This window comes from Danio rerio, chromosome 7 (assembly GCF_049306965.1).
Source record: "Danio rerio strain Tuebingen ecotype United States chromosome 7, GRCz12tu, whole genome shotgun sequence".
NCBI classification, from domain to species: Eukaryota; Metazoa; Chordata; class Actinopteri; order Cypriniformes; family Danionidae; genus Danio; species Danio rerio.
This window is the reverse complement of record NC_133182.1, coordinates 39954951-39973100: the sequence shown is the minus strand read 5'-3', so window position 1 is coordinate 39973100 and position 18150 is coordinate 39954951. Positions and strand designations below refer to the sequence as shown.

At 35.0% G+C, this 18150-nt stretch overlaps 2 protein-coding genes across 4 annotated transcripts in view; both read right to left on the bottom strand.

Moving 5' to 3' along the window:
* Positions 1–6593, bottom strand: part of ptpn5 (protein tyrosine phosphatase non-receptor type 5) — a 36714-nt gene extending 30121 nt beyond the window's left edge. Inside the window, exons 1-3 of one of the 2 annotated variants that reach the window (XM_009303373.4) lie at positions 6495–6593; positions 4060–4177; positions 3889–3953 (exon numbers count right to left, since the gene is read on the bottom strand). The gene's annotated coding sequence lies outside the window, so the exon portion shown is untranslated. Of the gene's footprint in view, positions 1–3888; positions 3954–4059; positions 4178–6198; positions 6367–6494 lie in introns of those variants that run through there. The other variant, XM_682870.7, reaches the window with a different exon arrangement.
* Positions 1–18150, bottom strand: part of esyt2b (extended synaptotagmin-like protein 2b) — an 860030-nt gene that overhangs the window by 571862 nt on the left and 270018 nt on the right. The window lies entirely within an intron of this gene.

Here is an 18150-nt window from a genome sequence, read left to right as displayed (position 1 = left end):
AGACATTAAAGCACACCCATATAAGCAAAAAGTCAGAGCAGACTGTGTCACCTTTACTGCTGGAGAGCATCATCCTGATCAATACTCCACACACACACACACACACACACACACTCACTGTTGCTGCATTTACAAGAAAAACAGTTACTTCAGCAACAAATACACCCATCCCCCATTCTTTCTTTCCATTATCTCTCTCTCTCTCCCTGACCCTCATCTCATCACTTGTGTTCATTTCTTCTATCCCTCTCTTCTTTCCTCTTTCATCTGTCTTTAATGTTCACCCCTCTCTCTTCATACCTCTGACCCTCATCTGCCTTCCATCCATTTCACTTTTTCCATCTTTACCTCCCCCTTCTTTTACCTCTCCTCTCTGATGAATATTATTAATTTATTTATTCTTGTACTCTATTCATGCGGCAGCTGGATGCTCTTGAATTATCAGAATGAGCTATAAAGAGAAGAGATGGCTGAAGGACACACACACACACACACACACACACACAAGTACACACCCTCCTCGTATTGTCTTTCATCAAACCTAAGCATAATCATCTCAAGCCACTTGTTCAATCAGCATTCAATTCCCAGCCACAAACTGGCCGACAGGGAGAAATGGAAGAACAGTCTTTGCAGACACTTTTTCCTGACTGTTTAGAGAGGGAAACTAAAGTTTTCTGGTCTTGAATGATCTGACAACATCTGTCCTGTATATTCTCAATAAAGAATTTGATAATATATTCATTTAAATGTTCTCAATTTTAAAATGTTGAGGTTTAAATCAGATGTTCTCTTACAATTTGGGTCTAAGATAAACAAAAACTTAAAAAAAAAAAAGTTTCATTCAGTTTAAAAAGTTATTTTGTTTCTGCACATCCTCTTTTTTCCTTGTTTTGGCTGCATTTATTTAATAGTAAAAATTATATCATTCATATAAAATAATATATTTCAAAATATTTTTTTTCTATTGATATTATTTGTTATTTAATGTTTTTCACTTGATATTAATATGACTTTTTAGTATCCTTCAATTCCATCTTTACACTGTCAAGTTGTATTTTTTATTATACATTTTTTCCTACGTGACGTTTATTTATAAATTAATTTCGGGAGGATCACTTGCTTATGATTTACCACAGTAAGTCCCGCATTAGCTAATTATGATCCTCCAATCATATTATTCCTAAGTTACTATAAATAACCACAGTCTTCATTCCACATTTATTTTTGTTTGAAAGAAACCCCCCTTCCTCCCCCTCTCCTCATTTTTTCTTATAGACTGGGTGGCACCACAGCCCAGTGGTTAACACTGTTGCCCCACAGCAAGAACACCACTGGCTTTGGTCCTCGCCGGGCTGGTGGGTGCTTCTTTTCGGAGTTTGTAAACTGAAAAAAAAATGATGTCTGCAAAATTGTCACAAACAATTTATATGGATTGAATTAAAAAAAAACTAATTAAGTTCAGTGATGTTCAACCTAATTTGTTTGTTTAAATTCATCCTAAATAAATTGTTTACAACCACTTAACTTAAAAAGATTTAGTAAACCCAAGAAGTTATCTTTAAATATTTTTTTTTAGTGTATGTTCTCCCCTTGTCTGCGTGGGCATCCCTGGGATCTCTAGTTTCCTCACACCGTCCAAAGATATGCATCATACGTAACAGACTAAGCAAAACGTCTACTTTGTCTAGTTCCCTTTTTTCTCAAAGTAGTTTACCTTGGCCGCTTCAGCCGGGGAGTTTTTGAGATCTAACTGAGCTCAATCTCCCCTCTTGCTCTGTGAACAGGAGGGAGCCCTGTGCTCGAGGATCCCTTGAGCTCAGAGCTCTCTCCCGGGACAGCATGCCAAACAGGCTCATGACAAATCATCAGCAAAGTGCAAACTCTTAAAATGCTTATTATTTGCTTGTTCATTTGTTTGTGTAAAAATGTAGACTTTGAGCAAATGCATATTGCAACCTTGCTAAATAAAATTATTGACCTATTAATGGATCCTAAACACTGAACGTGAACTGGAATTTGCTAAGACTTTTATTTTAGTATAGTGATGTTTTCAAAACAAAAATAATAGAATATTGAGAACGGGGTAGGGCCTTCTTTTTGCACATCATTCCCTATTAGCAAACTAACAGTAAGAGGGACATACCCTCACCATAGAATTATAAGGTTCTTTCTGCATTATAAATAATTTTAAGATATTGAGCTTTAAAGTTTTTGCATTCCATATAGCAAACAATATGTATGAAACAGTTCTTTAACATGACAGAGACCCTAAATATACTCTAAATGTAAATTATCAAAATTATTTTACATTTGCAAATTGGGGTAAAACAAACAGGGCAAAGGCAGAGAGAACCCTCTAATTCTAAAATGACATTTTCTGCTTGGAATTAAAATGTTATTTCTGGCAGATCATTCATTAAAGCATTACCTTTCAAGAAATACAATCAGTCTGCTTATTAATTTGCTTAAAGAAATAAAAATTAGTGTTGTAACAATACGTTGATGTTTGAGAAACTTACATTTTTGCTTTCTATAACATTGAAATAATGTTTCAGGATGTATATATTTTTTTGTTTCAATTAATTATACAAGGCTTTGCTAAATATGTTGTCCAGTGCAGATGTTAATTTCTATGCAATTAATATGAATTATATACTTTAGATGAATTATTGAAGTATATTTATTGAAGTATATTCCCCATGAATTAAATTATTTGCCCTATAAGGCTTAATATCCAATTTAAAGACTTTAAAAGAAAACAGACAATGAGCAAATGAGTGTAAAAAACACTGAAAAAATGTTTCCCAGACTACACAAATAAAAATATTTAACATTTAATGAATTACATTTTTAATAACTGTTTCTTTTTCAATAATGTAAAAATGAACATTTCATCTCAATGTCAAAAATTTCTTCTAAATCATCACATTTACACTTTTTCAATTTCAGGTTTCTTCTCAATTTTATGTGGTGCAGCATTACTTAGTCGAATTTAGTCCGGCGAAATGACAAATAAACCTAATCCTAATTTATTCTCTTGTGTACATTCGAAATGCTGATTGGCTCACAGAAAGAAACTTACAGAGCCAAGCTAGAGTTTGACTTTGTAGATAAAACCTTTTTTGTTTTTAAAATAAAAAGTCTTAAAATGTAAACAACTTACAAAAAACCATCACATAATGTAAATGAGCTGTCATTTAATAAGAATATGTCAATAACTCAATTTTGACAAAAATGTCAGAAAGAACTTTATAATTCTAAGGTGAAGATATGGCAAATACCGTGGCTGAAGCCATCAAACTGACATTAGCCATGGCAGGTGTAAAAGCAAAATGGTCGGATTTAAGATGTAATTCTTTGATTGAAAATTGCCAAACTTTATTTCAGGATTTATTCGCACAGATTAATTGTTTAATTGTAAAGAATAGCAATGTGTGCACGCAAAACAGGCATTGTACATTTTGATTTCACAGACTTTAAAAATCTGTGATGGACTTCTAATTTTCACAAATGTAAAACACCTGAAACCAAAAATGTCAACCTCTGTTTCCTTCTAAAAGAGATAGTTCACTTAAAACTGAAAACTCTGCCATCATTTTCTCCTTTTTTCTTGTTCCAAACCTTTCTGAATTTTTTATGATGTTGAGCATATTTTGAAGAAAGCTAAAAACCTGTAAGCATTGACTTCCATAGTATTTGTTTTTCCTACTGTGGAAGTCAGTGATTATAGTTTTCCAACTTTTTCAATGTCTTTCTTTGTGGAAAAAAGAACCTCATAAAGGTTTAAAACCATTTGATGGTGAAAAAATGAGTTTTAGTTGTAGTTTTGGGTGAACTATCAAAGAAAGTACACCTACACTTTATAAAAAACAATTGAGGACTTACTGTATAATAAAGCAAATTAGGCTCACATGACAGTGACAAACGCCTCTCTCAGCACCTAAAACAAACTGGGAGCAGCGAGAAGAAAAATCAGGAAAATTAGAAATCAGCGACAGACTGTATTTGCATTGCATTAAAATCTCAATTTATATAGCAGTAGATGATCATTCTTACTCATGCAGCTCTGTACGGAGTGCCACAGATGGCGATACAAGCGGAGGACACAGCGTGCCAAGTCAACCAACAGTAGGAGTCACTGGGCGCTACCGAATAAATAGCCCTCCATGTGTGTCTATCACAGAAAAATGACAGGTGGTCAAAATATAGCAGAAGATATAATGAATCCAAGCAAGACGTTCAGGAATCGAGCTCAGTATATGTGATAGGCTAGACAAAAGCACGACAAAAACAATGAAGAACTTAATGTCTGTGCATGAGGCCCGCGTATCTAAAAGCCGAACACACACTCAGTCTTTTCCTCTACGATCAGTAAACAATAGCTGCAGAGGTCTGGTCTGGTGATGACGTGATCTACATTGGCATGGGGGTAACCATGGAAACAAATACACTCAGCAGCAAATGGTTTATATAGGACCACAATCAACACACACACAGATATACACACACTCCAACACCCACACAGACAGACATGCAACGGGATCATGCAGTAGACACAATCCATAATGGAATACAGAAGAGACACGGTTTCCTTCTGGCTCTTGCAACATTTATACAGTCTTAGCGTTTGAAACAATTCCTCCTTCCCCAGTTCCAGTAAAACGTAATATATTGAGCCTTAAAAACAAAGGTGCCAGGAACAACCCAAGCAAGGTTGTCAGGGTAATGCCATAGAAGAACTTTTTGGTTCTCCAAAGAACATTTTGGTGAAATCTTTTGTGAATAAATATATAAAAAAAACTTTCCATCGTTCATCATGGAACTCTTGATGCCAAATTAAGATCCTAGTTGAGATTAATAAAGCCATAATCTATAGCTAGCCTGCACATACAAATACATAATAACTAAACACAGACCTATTCCACGGCCTCCGCACTACAATGAGGCAGACTTACATCCTACACAATGAACTATCGTCTGAGATTAAATCAAAGTTAACGTGCAACGCATTTTAGAATGACCTCACTGGCTTTCATTTGAATACATCACATAGTCTACATCTGTAAAAGAAATCGATTTCAATTCCCCTCAAGAAAGCTGCTGGTAATACCAAATTTTTCCATGTTAATAGTTTTGATAGAACAGCATGAGAAAGAAGGAGAGAATGAAACAGAGAGAGAGAGAGAGAGGAGATTACCTGCTTAATAGGAGCTCTACACTATAGGGCCGGTGTTTCATTGTGCTTGCTCGTATGAGAGGATTACGCTTATGCTGGATGAGTTAAATCGGTGTGTTTTTGTTCTGCAGGCTGGGCCCAACACTGCGCTGCACCTTTGGATTTTCTATGAATGAGAGCTGTCATGGTTTCCACCGAACACACCTCTCGTCTCGCTCTCCACCTCTGAAACGCATAGCTGATGCGATTAACTGACTGTATACATTTTGTAGAAAGAAATGGCAAAGACTACTGTGGCAAAAGAGAGGCTGAAAGCACAGGCAGAGGATTATTCAGACCAGTCTCCCTCCCTGTGGAATATAAGTCTCATTGGCTTAACACACTGACTAAAAGCGAACATCAATTTATAAAATCATCCCTGCACCAACAGTCATTATTTTCATTCTAAGTCTGAGTTATTCAAACAAACGCTCAAAACATTCAGTAGTCTCACTGCATAGAGTCACCACATCCCCATACACACATCACTTGAACACACACACACACACAGGATGCCAGCATATCTGGAGAATATCAGGCACATAGACGAAAGGATGAAATACTCTACACTTGTTGAATGCCATTTAAGGAGCACAAATGCAATCCTTCCATTTCCCAAACCCCATCTTTAACAGTATCTGAAACTATAAACATACCGATATAATGCTGTTCTTAATCGTGAATTTCAATACCATTTACTACGCAAAGATTCACCACCGAGTGTGTACTCGGGACAGCCTGAATGACACATCCCAGCCGTGAGGCAGTTTTTGAGAACGAAACAGCCAGTATAAACACAGTCACCATCCTGTAACGCCTCGCTCATTGACTCGCTTCGCCTCTTCATTGAGAACAACACTGCGTCGACCGGGCGTCTCAGCATCCTTCAAAAACACGACGCGCGCTTCCACCGGATGAAATGGACACTGAATAATAAAGTAAACCGCACCGTATGTGGAAAAATACGGACGCGCTCTTACCTCTCAGACGGGTGAAAGCGGTGTAAATGAGCGCGGAGATTCGCGCAGCATCATTAATATTCACATCACAGCGCTCGCGGAGACGCGCGCGGAGGAAGAGCAGGCAGCGAGAGACGCTGCAGAGCCGAACAGCGGCCCTCCATCCACCAGAGCCCGCCTCACTGGACTGACAATCACACTGACGATGACGATAGGAGGGTCTCTGTGAGCGAGCGCCAGCGCGAGCGCGCGTCTGCCTTAATGTGCTCTGTTCCTCTCTCTTCTGGGTGTATATATATGTTTGTTTTGTGAGATACCTTTTGTGTGTTGCTCAATAGATGTTGACGTGATAGCTATTGTCTTTCGTGAAGCGGATGGTGCGATGATGCTGCTCTTCAGGTGGCAGCTGGAGGTGTAACCTAGGCAACGTGTCTCGGGGTAGATAGAGGTGGAGGGATGCGCTTTAGTGCCCTCTTCTCTCTCCAGGCCCCTCGGCGCTCACATTAGCAACTGCGTCATTTCCATAAGTAAATTAAAACCCACTGGGTGTTTTACACCTCCAAAATGAGAGCGTTTTTACATTTCTTTCTTTCTTTCTTTCTTTCTTTCTTTCTTTCTTTCTTTCTTTCTTTCTTTCTTTAACGAAGGGATCTCTGTTTGATTTAAACAATTTAAGATAGCAAAGTAAAATAGGTTAAAATATGTTTCTTTGATGTATTTACTATATATATATATATATATATATATATATATATATATATATATATATATATATATATATATATATATATATATATATATAWAATTGTATGTAATTACCTTGGCTGTAACTACAGAGTTTTTACAATGTAATGGCACAATAATTACATAAAAGATGGTAATTATATATTACATACATGTATACTGTGTATATTTAAGTATAATCTATAAATACACACTGTACATGAAATATACAAAGAAAAACTGATAAAAATGATCTGGGATGTAATTACAATGTAATAGCAATGCATTTACAGTCAAGATAATAGTTTGCAATTACATTACTTGTGTATTGTTTATATTTACGTAAATAACTATAAATACACAAATACAGTATACATGAAATATACAAATAAACATTTACATTTATAAATATAACTTTGGTTGTAACTACAATATATTTACAATGTAATTGCAATGTAACGACACATTGACAGATACAAACATGTTTATAAATCAAGGGTAAAGTTTGTAATTACATTTTACTTACATTTTTAATAACTTTTGTTTTCAACAATGCAAAATGTAACATTTTATCTCAAAGTTAAAAAAGACTTAAATCATCACATTTACACACTTGTGTGGTGTGGCATTATTTAATTGACTCTGATTTTATGTTTCTTTCTGGTCTATCCCACTGTCAACGCAGCAATCCGGTGAAATGACAAAGAAAGCTGATCCCGATTGGTCATCATGCATGCATTCTAAATTGCTGGTTGGCTCACAGAACGAACCTTACCGAGCCAAGCTAGAGTTTGACTTTGTAAAAAAAAAAAAACTTTTTTTTAAGTCTTAACATTTAAACAACTTATTTAAAACATTACATAATGTAAATGAGCTGTCATTTAATAAAAATATGTAAATAACTAAATTTTGACAAAAATGTCAGAGAGAACCTTACAATTCTATGGTGACGATTTGTAGATAATCACTCTCATTTTGGTTTGCTGCAGTCCCAAAGCTTTAGAAACAGCTTTATAACTTTTTCCAGACAGGTAGATCTCAATTATTATTATTTTTCATGTGTCTTTAAATTTTGTCATGATGTCTAACTTTTGCGGATCTTTTGGTCTACGACACATTCAAGCACTTTTTAAGTGGTTTGATAAACAGGTTTGGCAGAAATCAGGCCTGGGTGTTTGGGTGAGGAGGGATGCTAAGACACCTGATTGACGCAGGGTTGTTTTTAATGAAGAGGATTTTGTTTTCCCTCAATAATACAAACCTTCATTTAGAAACTGATGTGTTTCCTAGTGTTTACGTGTTCTCTTTGAATAATTTGCCAACTAGTTTGATGAACTGAAAGCTCATTTAAGTTTGGCAAAAATACAATAAATAACAAATCAGTAAGGGATAAACGCTTTTTCACACCACTTCAAACATTCTTAAATGATATAGGTTATTAGCATAGTTAGCAACTTAGTAGTAGGAACTTTTCAGTCCTTCACTGTGTTAAATGGTAAAATGGCTATGAAAAATACAATAATTTTTTACAATAAGATACTTGGGGTTACAAAAAGTTTCTTTCACTTCTGCAAAATAAGTTAAATTACACTTTTTAAACAGGTTTCAAGGCATAAGTTCATAAAAGTTTAAAACAATATTGACATTTTATAATATGACTTTTATAAAAATGCCAAATTGTAAAATGCTTGACCTTGAAGTCTGTTATATAATTTATAATAATAATAATAATAATAATAATAATAAAAAGGAGCGGCGCGATGGCACAGTGGGTTGCGCTGTCACTTCACAGAAGGAAGGTTGCTGGTTTGAGTCAGTTCAGTTGGCATTTCTGTGTGGAGTTTGTACTCCACTTGTTCGCATGGGTTTCCTCCAGGTGCTCCGGTTTCCCCCACAAGTCCAAAGGCGTGTGCTATAGGTGAATTGAATGAGCTAAATTGTCCGTAGTGTATGTATGTGGGTGTGTATGGACGTTTCCCAGTGCTGGGTTGCAGCTGGATGGGCATCCGCTGCATAAAATATGTGCCAAATAAGTTGGCGGTTCATTCCACTGAGGTGACCCCTGATTAATAAAGGGACTAAGCTGAAAAGAAAATGAACGTATGAATGAATGAATGAATAATAATAATGATAATAATAATTCAGTAAATTACAAACATCTGGATGTCGCATTTGTTTAAAATACTGGAAATTCTGAACATATTTATAGCTGTTTTCATTTTAAGCTTAATACCTATTTACGTTTTATGTAAAGAAACTAGGAATTATTGCAAGCAAAACCAGAGCTAAAAGGGAGCCTTAGGGTTGAAACCACCATCATTCGTTAAGTGACTGCTTCCATCTAGTGGTGCTAAACTGAAGCCTTCATTGATAACACGTCGACAGCGCCGCCTATGGTCATTACACCTAAACACAGCATGGGTTTTAGAAGCCTTAAGCAGTTTGAATTCATTTTAAGCTCCTCCTTTGGTTATGATACTTTAGTCCTTTGTGTTTCTAGCTGTATATAGAGCTGATATTCTCAGGTTTTACTGTCGTAATAGTTCTTTTTTTTGCTGTTGGGGTGGTGTTTCTTCGTAGTGCGAATGGATGCTGCTATTGCTAAAGTAATTGTGGCTGATACTAAGACCACTGCTGTAGGTGAAATGGCACATATGAGCTTCATGTGGCTGTATGACTTTTGTTTCCTTGTGAAAGGTGAACTAAATGTAGCTGGTAGTGCTGGTGATATGGCTGTGAAAAAACATTGAAAACAGAGAACAGGTAATAATTTAACTTAAGGCAAATCTAAATTGTACGCACTTTTTTTTGTTCAAGCTTAAGTTTGTCTTCAAAAAACCTTAACAAGATTAAGACTAACATCTGGTTACATTGTATATATGTATATAAAAGTAAATCTATATAGACAAAATATTTTTATGAAAAAAAGAAATAAAATATATTATATATATATATATATATATATATATATATATATATATATATATATATATATATATATATATATATATATATATATATATATATATATATTTATATATATATATATATATATATATATATATATATATATATATATATATATATATATATATATATATATATATATATATATATATATATATATATATATATATATATATGCAGTTGTAGTCAGAATTATTAGCCCCTCAAAATATTTACCCCCTGCTTATTTTATTCCCCAATTTCTGTTTAACGGACAGATGATTTTTCCAACTCATTTCTAAACATAATAGTTTTAGAACTCATCTGTAATAACTGATTTATTTTATCTTTGCCATGATGACAGTAAATAATATTTAACTAGATTTTTTTCCAGACACTTCTTAGGTTAATTACGTTAGGCAGGTTAAGGTAATTTGGCAAGTTATTGCATAACGATGGTTTGTTCTGTATACTATCGGAAAATAAAATATAGCTTTAAGGGGCTAATAATGTTGACCTTAAAATGTTTTTTTTTTTTTTTATTCATAACTGCTTTAATTCTAGCTGAAAATAAAACAAATAAAACTTTCTCCAGAAGAAAAATTATTATCAGACATACTGTGAAAAATTCCTTGCTATGTTAAACATAATTTGAGAAACATTTAGTAAAAAAATAAAATTCAAAGGGGGGCTAATAATTTTTATTTAATTCTCATTTATACAACAGTTTTTGAATCTGATTGGCTGATAGCTGTGTGATATTCTGCAAATAACAGCACTCGTACAGCCTCTTAACCCTTCATCCTTGTGTATTACTCCACCCTCAAACAGATAAGCAGAGACTATACAGTTAGACAAATATTGCAGCTGTTGGACAACATAATGTACTTTCGAGGCTTTTTAAGTGGAGAATGTAACTGTACAGATTGCAATTATGCAGTTTATTTATAAGGAAAGTGCCTATTTTAAAATAATTATAATTTCAGAGATACACTGCACCGGCGGCCATTTGCCTCTCACTGAGCAGAGCAAAGAAAAAAATTTTCTTTAGGTGTCACAAACTCTCACTCAGTCCAATTGTTTAGTTGGGTAAATGATTAAAAATTACTTTAAAATACATTGCATTTTCTGAATATAACTTGATTCTGAACCTTTTCCCCCTCACGACCCCCTATAAGGAATAATGTGCACCCACACAAGTAATATTCAAAGCAAAACACACGAGGGAGTAAATAGTGAGGAAATATTCATTTTTGATGAACTACCCCTTTACCATGTCTAATGGTTCATAGCACAATTTAACAAAGATGCTGTATGGCACACATTTGAGTGCTTAATGGCAAACTTTACGAAAGTAATAATATAGGAGGTTTATGTTACAATGAAATCAATAAAGATTCAAAATAACAATAAAAATACTGGTAAAAACTACAACTATGTTCAAGATGTTCACCATGTCAACAAACTTCCTCTACAAAACATACAGTGTTTGAAGCAGTTTCACACCCTATCCTTGGCCTAACCACATGGCCCTGTTCAGAACAATGCTAACCACTAAAACTTAAACAACAGAAACTCATATGAATCCAACACACATATTCATATAGTCTTATGCAAAAAGAAAAAAAAAAAACATTTACAATTAATCATTTTTTTCTACTGGCACTGAAAATACCCTGTCTATATAACTGTGCCAGCAGAAAAGAACCTGTTAAGTGTATTATTAACAAGTCAATAAAAACATACAGTACCACCCTTACCGATTATTTGCACACCAGGATGTTTTTCAATTCAAAAATTGACATTGTAGTATTGATTTATATGTTGTTTCACTTGTAAATACCACTTTCTTAAAACTAAAGACTATTATTATAAGCAAACCTTTAATAGGCTTGAATGGCTATACTGCACATTGTAAAACCTAACAGTCAACTTTATCAAATAAAATGAATGTAGTTAACTCAAAGTTTACTGAAAGTTAATTCTACTGATTTGAAAAGAGTTTCTAACTCAGTGTTGATGTCAGTCACACAATGAAGACAAGCATGGTTATCTCTTTTCATAGATTTATTCAAAACATAGTGGATTGTTCAACAAGAGAAGCAGGTAAGTGATATTCTTGGATGGAGAGCAGACTAGTATATTGTTCATTTAATCATTTAGCAGACGGGTTTTTAAGGGTTCACAATGTAAAGAAGGATCCTTATTCAACCATCATTGTATGTCACTTAATCAGGAGAAACGTCCACAGGAGAAGGGAAACATCCACGAAAGAAGATGAGCAAGGGAGAAGGTGAGGTAAAACCCTCTGACTTCGATTCCAGCCTGATGAACAACTGTAAACGATGAGACTTTATAGGGCACCTGTGATTGCTGGTGTAGGTGTGTCTCATTAGTATTCTGGTGAATGTGCACAGGTGTGGTGAGAGGTGGCTGGTAAAGGAGAGCGATGATTAGAGCTGAGGGAACAAGTTGGTGAGGGAGAATGGTGATTGGAGCCGCAGGAACAAGCCAGGGATGTGACAGTTGAGGGTAGTGAGTTAATTAAATATCTCATTACTTTAACTTAAATGGAGAAAGTTCACAATACTCATATGGACTAGTTTTTTTTTTTTAACTCAAATGGTTTGTAGCAATTTGTTTCCTCAAACGGTTTGAGTTACCCTAACTTTTTGGGTTTTACAGTGCAGAGAAATTACTGCCTGCAATGTAACTGTCACTTGGTGGTGGATCTGGTAAGTTGTCAGCGATTAAAATTTGAATTTTGAATATGGTGGATAGTTGAGATCATGAATATGAGCCACATGCTGAATGTGTAAGTGTGTTCTGATGATGAGAATAATTGAAAAATCTTCTGCTGAAAATAAATACTAATACATCATCCTCATCAAGATCTATCCATGATATTTAAGCTGCTAAAGACCCAAACTTGTAATACTGAATGGTAAAACATTCAAGGCAGGGGTGTCAAACTCAGTTTCTGGAGGGCCGCAGCACTGCACAGTTTAGTTTCATTCCTGCTTCATCACATTTACCTGTAGTATGTTTCAAACAATCCTGGATGACTCAAAAAGTTAGATAAGGTTGGAACTAATACGCGCAGAACTGCGGCCCTCCATAAACTGGATTTGACATCTCTGCTTTAAGGGATTAAAACAGTTACACAAGCTCAAAAGTTAATTCAATTTAGGCATATTTGAATTAAAATGTCCTATTTAGAACCTTTAATTTTTAGAAGTGTACATTGAATGTGAGAATCAAATATCATAAAGCTAATAAAAAGACTCGTTTATCAAGCCCTCTGCTCACTTTCTCAGTCCCAGTCACAGCACTCAAGCTGCGGTCACACTGGACTTTTTGCCCCCATAGACTTCCATTCATATGCACGTGAATCAAAACATGACCCTTTCTGTATAGAAATTTAAAATATGGAGCAATTGCTCGCTTTTTTAAAATGTCTAATCATCTTGTTTAATCCCAGACCTTTACAAAATGCCATACGACAGAATTTCGCAAGCTCAAACGCTTGTGTGACTGCAGCTTCAGTCACCATCCACCACACACCACACCCGTGAACCCTCACCAGACTACTAATCACCCACACCTGCACCTACAATAACCCACTCACTATATACACTCACCTCTGTCATTCACTCACCGGCTGGAATCATAGTCGGATGGTTATCCTTCGGGATTCTTCTCCTTGCTGTTGTGATTTCTCCTGTGCTCCTTTGTGGATGTCTTTATACTTCTGTGGATTCAATCGCCTGATTCAGGGAAGTGACATTTGTTATATTGATGTTTGCTAAAGAACTGTACTTACCTCACAACTTAAGAGCAAGATAGCTTTCTGCTTTGTCTCCTTTGTGTGGCCGTGACATTGTTAGAGTTTGATCTTCACTTTAGTTTGAAGATTTAGAAGATATGCAAGTAATGCTTTGAGTGTTGAGATTGCCACCTTGCAGAAGCACCCATGGTTTGGGTGTTGGCAGCTTAATTAGTAAAACTGCAGTTTGTTGTTTTGCTCAGTGAGCAATAACTGTCCTAAAATTAGTTTGGAGACCAGTCTCAATCAACTGTATATGTAACTCATGAAATATGTTTAAAAATTGCTATTTTAGATCATTTAGGATAACTTTAAAATAAAACTAAGATACTTTAATATGTCAAAGTCAAAGTCAAAGTCAGCTTTATTGTCAATTCAGCCACATGTACAAGATATATAGAGAATCGAAATTGCGTTACTCTCAGACCCAAGGTGCTTACAGTTTTTCTCGATTGCTTGGATGTAGTTGTCAACTGAAACTCCACCTTTTCAAAACAGTTAACACACAGGCCTAAACACCAGCACTCATCGTCAAAATGACACATTTTGCTTGCAAAAGGCACATATCATGTCAAAACATTTAACATATGCAACAAAAGCTAGTTTTACCTTCAAACAACACAACTTGCAAACAGGTATATGAGCTCTTTCAATTAATCACTGCACAATGGACAACAAAATACAAAATGCAGGAGTCAGTGCACCACCATTGCTTGTCATTGTAGCCTATTGCCAATGCCATTTGTTGTCTTTCTATTTGGGCTGTAAAATTAGCTTTTTTTGCAAAGAATTGGATCCAGAATAAGAAATGCTTTGATTAAATTTATATTGAATTCCTGACAATTTTCAAACTGTGGCTAAAAACTGAAATACTGTAAAAACAGACAAAAGGAATAAAATACTGTAAATATTAAAGAAAACACATTTAAACCAATTTACAGTCAAATCTATTGGGAGTATAGGACATAGCCACTATTGACCTCCTCTATCCATGCTGGCACAGAACTACACAGACCTTCCATCGTTTTTATAAGGTTTGCAGACTGATTGCTAATTGAAGATTTGTGTGAAGGAGTTTCAAACCGGTGCTTCAGTGAATTCAAACTGATCTTGGTAGTGTCTAATGGTTAGGAATAGATGGTTTATGTTTGGTAACCAAAGCTAAAACAATGGAGTTTGGACTGCTTAAATGACATCTGTGTTAACTGTTTTGAAAAATGGTGAGGAAAATGTGTCAACCCAATGAGAAAGGGTTTACACATTTGCAAGACCTGTCCTCTGCTCTGCTGGGATAGTGATAATGAAAATGAAGAGGAACCTAGTTTCTTAAACCAGGTCAAAGCAAACTAGAAAAACTGTAACATTAATATAAAATATATAAATTAAAAAAAAATTTGTAGAGTTTAAGAAAAATAAAATTTACAGTATATACATTGCACATAAATGTGGTCTAAAAAATATACATATGTAATAAAAATTGTAAACAATACAGTGACATTAAGGGCATATAGCAAATGAGTGCAAAGTAAACCAGAGTTGTGCAGATAAAAAAACAGTATAGTGCAAAAAGAACTTGTAAACATGATAATTGTGATAAAGTGTCAGTGACATATTGGGAGGTAGTATGGTGTGTCTGCATAAAGTGACCAGTGCAGATGAGTATGAGTGTGTGTGTGTGTGTGTGTGTGTGTGTGTGTGTGTGTGTGTGTGTGTGTGTGTGTGTGTGTGTGTGTGTGTGTGTGTGTGTGTGTGTGTGTGTGTGTGTGTGTGTGTGGGGAGGCAGAGCTGGGAGAGAGTTCAGCTTCCTGACAGCCTGTACAACACATGATAGACATGCATGATAATATCAGACCTTTGAGTTTAAGTTAATATAAAAATGCAAATGTATTTTTACTTTTGTTTGATAAAATCAGGTTGAACCAACTCAATTGCATTTAACTGTGAATAGTTTTTTTTTTAAATTGGTGCTAAACAAATTTATTGGTTGGAAATGCTGCTCCTAATTACAGTTTTTCTTGTTTGCTTTGACCTGGTTAAAGAAACTAGGTTCCACTTCATTTTCATTTTCACTATCCCAGCAGAGCAGAAGACCGGTCTTGCAAATGTGTAAACTCTTTCTCATTGGGTTGACACATTTTCCACACCATTTTTCAAAACAGCTAACACGGATGTCATTCAAGCAGTCCAAACTTCATTGTTTTAGTTATGGTAACCAAATAGAAACCATCTATTCCTAACCATTAGAAACTACCAACATCAATGTGAATTCACTGAAGCACCGGATTGACACTCCTTCACACAAATCTTCAATAAGCAATCAGTCTGCAAACCTTATAAAACGGTGGAAGGTCTGTGTTGTTCTGTGCCAGCATGGATGAAGGAGGTTAATAGTGGCTATGTCTTATACTCCCAATAGATTTGACTGTAAATTGGTTTAAATGTGTTTTCTTTAATATTTACACTATTTTATTACTTTTGTCTGTTTTTACAGTATTTCAGTTTTCATCCGCAGTTTGAAAATTGTCATGAATTCAATATAAATTTAATCAAAGCATTTCTTATTCTGGATGCAATTCTTTGCAAAAAGGCAAATTTGACAGCTCAAATAGAAAGACAACAAATGGCATTGGCAATAATAGGCTACAATGACAAGCAATGGTGGTGCACTGAGTTCTGTATTTTGTATTTTGTTGTCCATTGTGCAGTGATTAATTGAAAGAGCTCATATACCTGTTTGCAAGTTCTGTTGTTTGAAGGCAAAACTAGCTTTTGTTGCATATGTTAAATGTTTTGACACGGCATGTGCCTTTTGCAAGCAAAATGTGTCATTTTAACCATGAGTGCCGCTGTTTAGGCATGTGTGTTAACTGTTTTGAAAATGTGGAGTTTCAGTTGACAACTACATCCAAGCAATCGAGAAAAACTGTAAACTGAGTTCATCCAATGAGTTATGCTTTTTGAGTGCAGTTTCAGTTTATTTATGACTTCATCTATGTTAAGCTGCTTTGACACAATCTGCATTGTAAAATCACTAAAGAAAAAAGATGAATTGGATGGAAAACTGATGATTAATATAACCACATTTTCTTCTCTAAATAATTCTATTGTGTTCATCAGAACAAGAAGCTATCCCATTTGTCAGCTATCATTCTGACTGTTATCTTGCAGATTCAGTTGTAGGAGATATTTTCTTACATGGATATATTTTGGCATTTCTGGCCATTAGATTTTATGTTACATCTTTAATAAGCTTAAAATGTCATGTGCCACAACTTATGTGTGTTTCCTGGTCCAGTCAGAGTAAATGGCAACGCTTACTGTAAAAACCACAAATGTTGTGATGGCAAGCTGTGCATCACAGTTTTTTAAAATAACAATTGAACATTAGACTTTGACTAAACACATACATATATTCATAGATTATTTGTACATATACAACGTTAACATTAATAATATAAAAATTTACATTTGTTTTAGCAAAGGTTAATGTGATTAGTGCATTGTAAAAAAAGCTTCTTTTGTGAGCGGGGGGAGATAAGAGTTTCACTGTTTCATCCACCAGAGATCTGTATGTATGACCACTTCCTGTTTAGTCATTACATTTGCCCTGCTTGTTCGTGCTTTCTGTTACCCTGGAGACTGCATAGTTCACTGAACACGACTGAGAACCCCCCAAAATGCAACTGTTGCAACAGAGAAAAGTGCAAGACAGTGCAGATAAAACTGTGCTCAAATGCATTCACAATGAAGCACTGTTTTGGGCCTGCTGTAACAAATAATCAAGACTGCTGCTGATCTATTCAGCTGAAACAAAAAAACAAAACAAAAAAAAAAAAAATATATATATATATTTTTGTAAAGTTTTGATTATCTGACAGTATGCACAAACACCTCCTAAATGCTTACTTAATGTTTGGAAGGTCATTTTAATTGAAGTAATGCTTTGTTTCTCAACTGCCTGCACAAGTTAGTTAAATACTACTATAGTATGTCCTTGAAATCTTTGCACTGTAAGACTTAATGGCTCATCAAAGCCACTGGAATTATATGGAAAGGTAATCTTTCAATCTAGAGCTTAGAAGCCGGAAGTGTAAATGTCCTAATTAAAGAACAGGAAGGCAGAAATGCCATGAGTATACAACAAAAATACACGTACAATTCACATCATTGTTCCTTAGTGGGCACAGCCAATAAAATAGAATAAAGAAATAAAGAGTTGAGAGAGTTTTTCTTGCACAACGGTGCGTGAAGATTTATTTTCTTTTTGAGGAAGCTGATATGTAAATGGATTTTTTTTAATGACAACCAGCAAATCCCGCTATTTATTATGCTTGATTTAGACAAAGATTGGCTTTTTATGTTATTTGGGTACAAGTTAGACAACATTTGAATATTCTTTCCTGAAAGGGTATGAAAATGTTTGGTACCTGGTTCATGACATGGGTGGATTCACAGGAGTGAGTGAATTGAAAAAATGT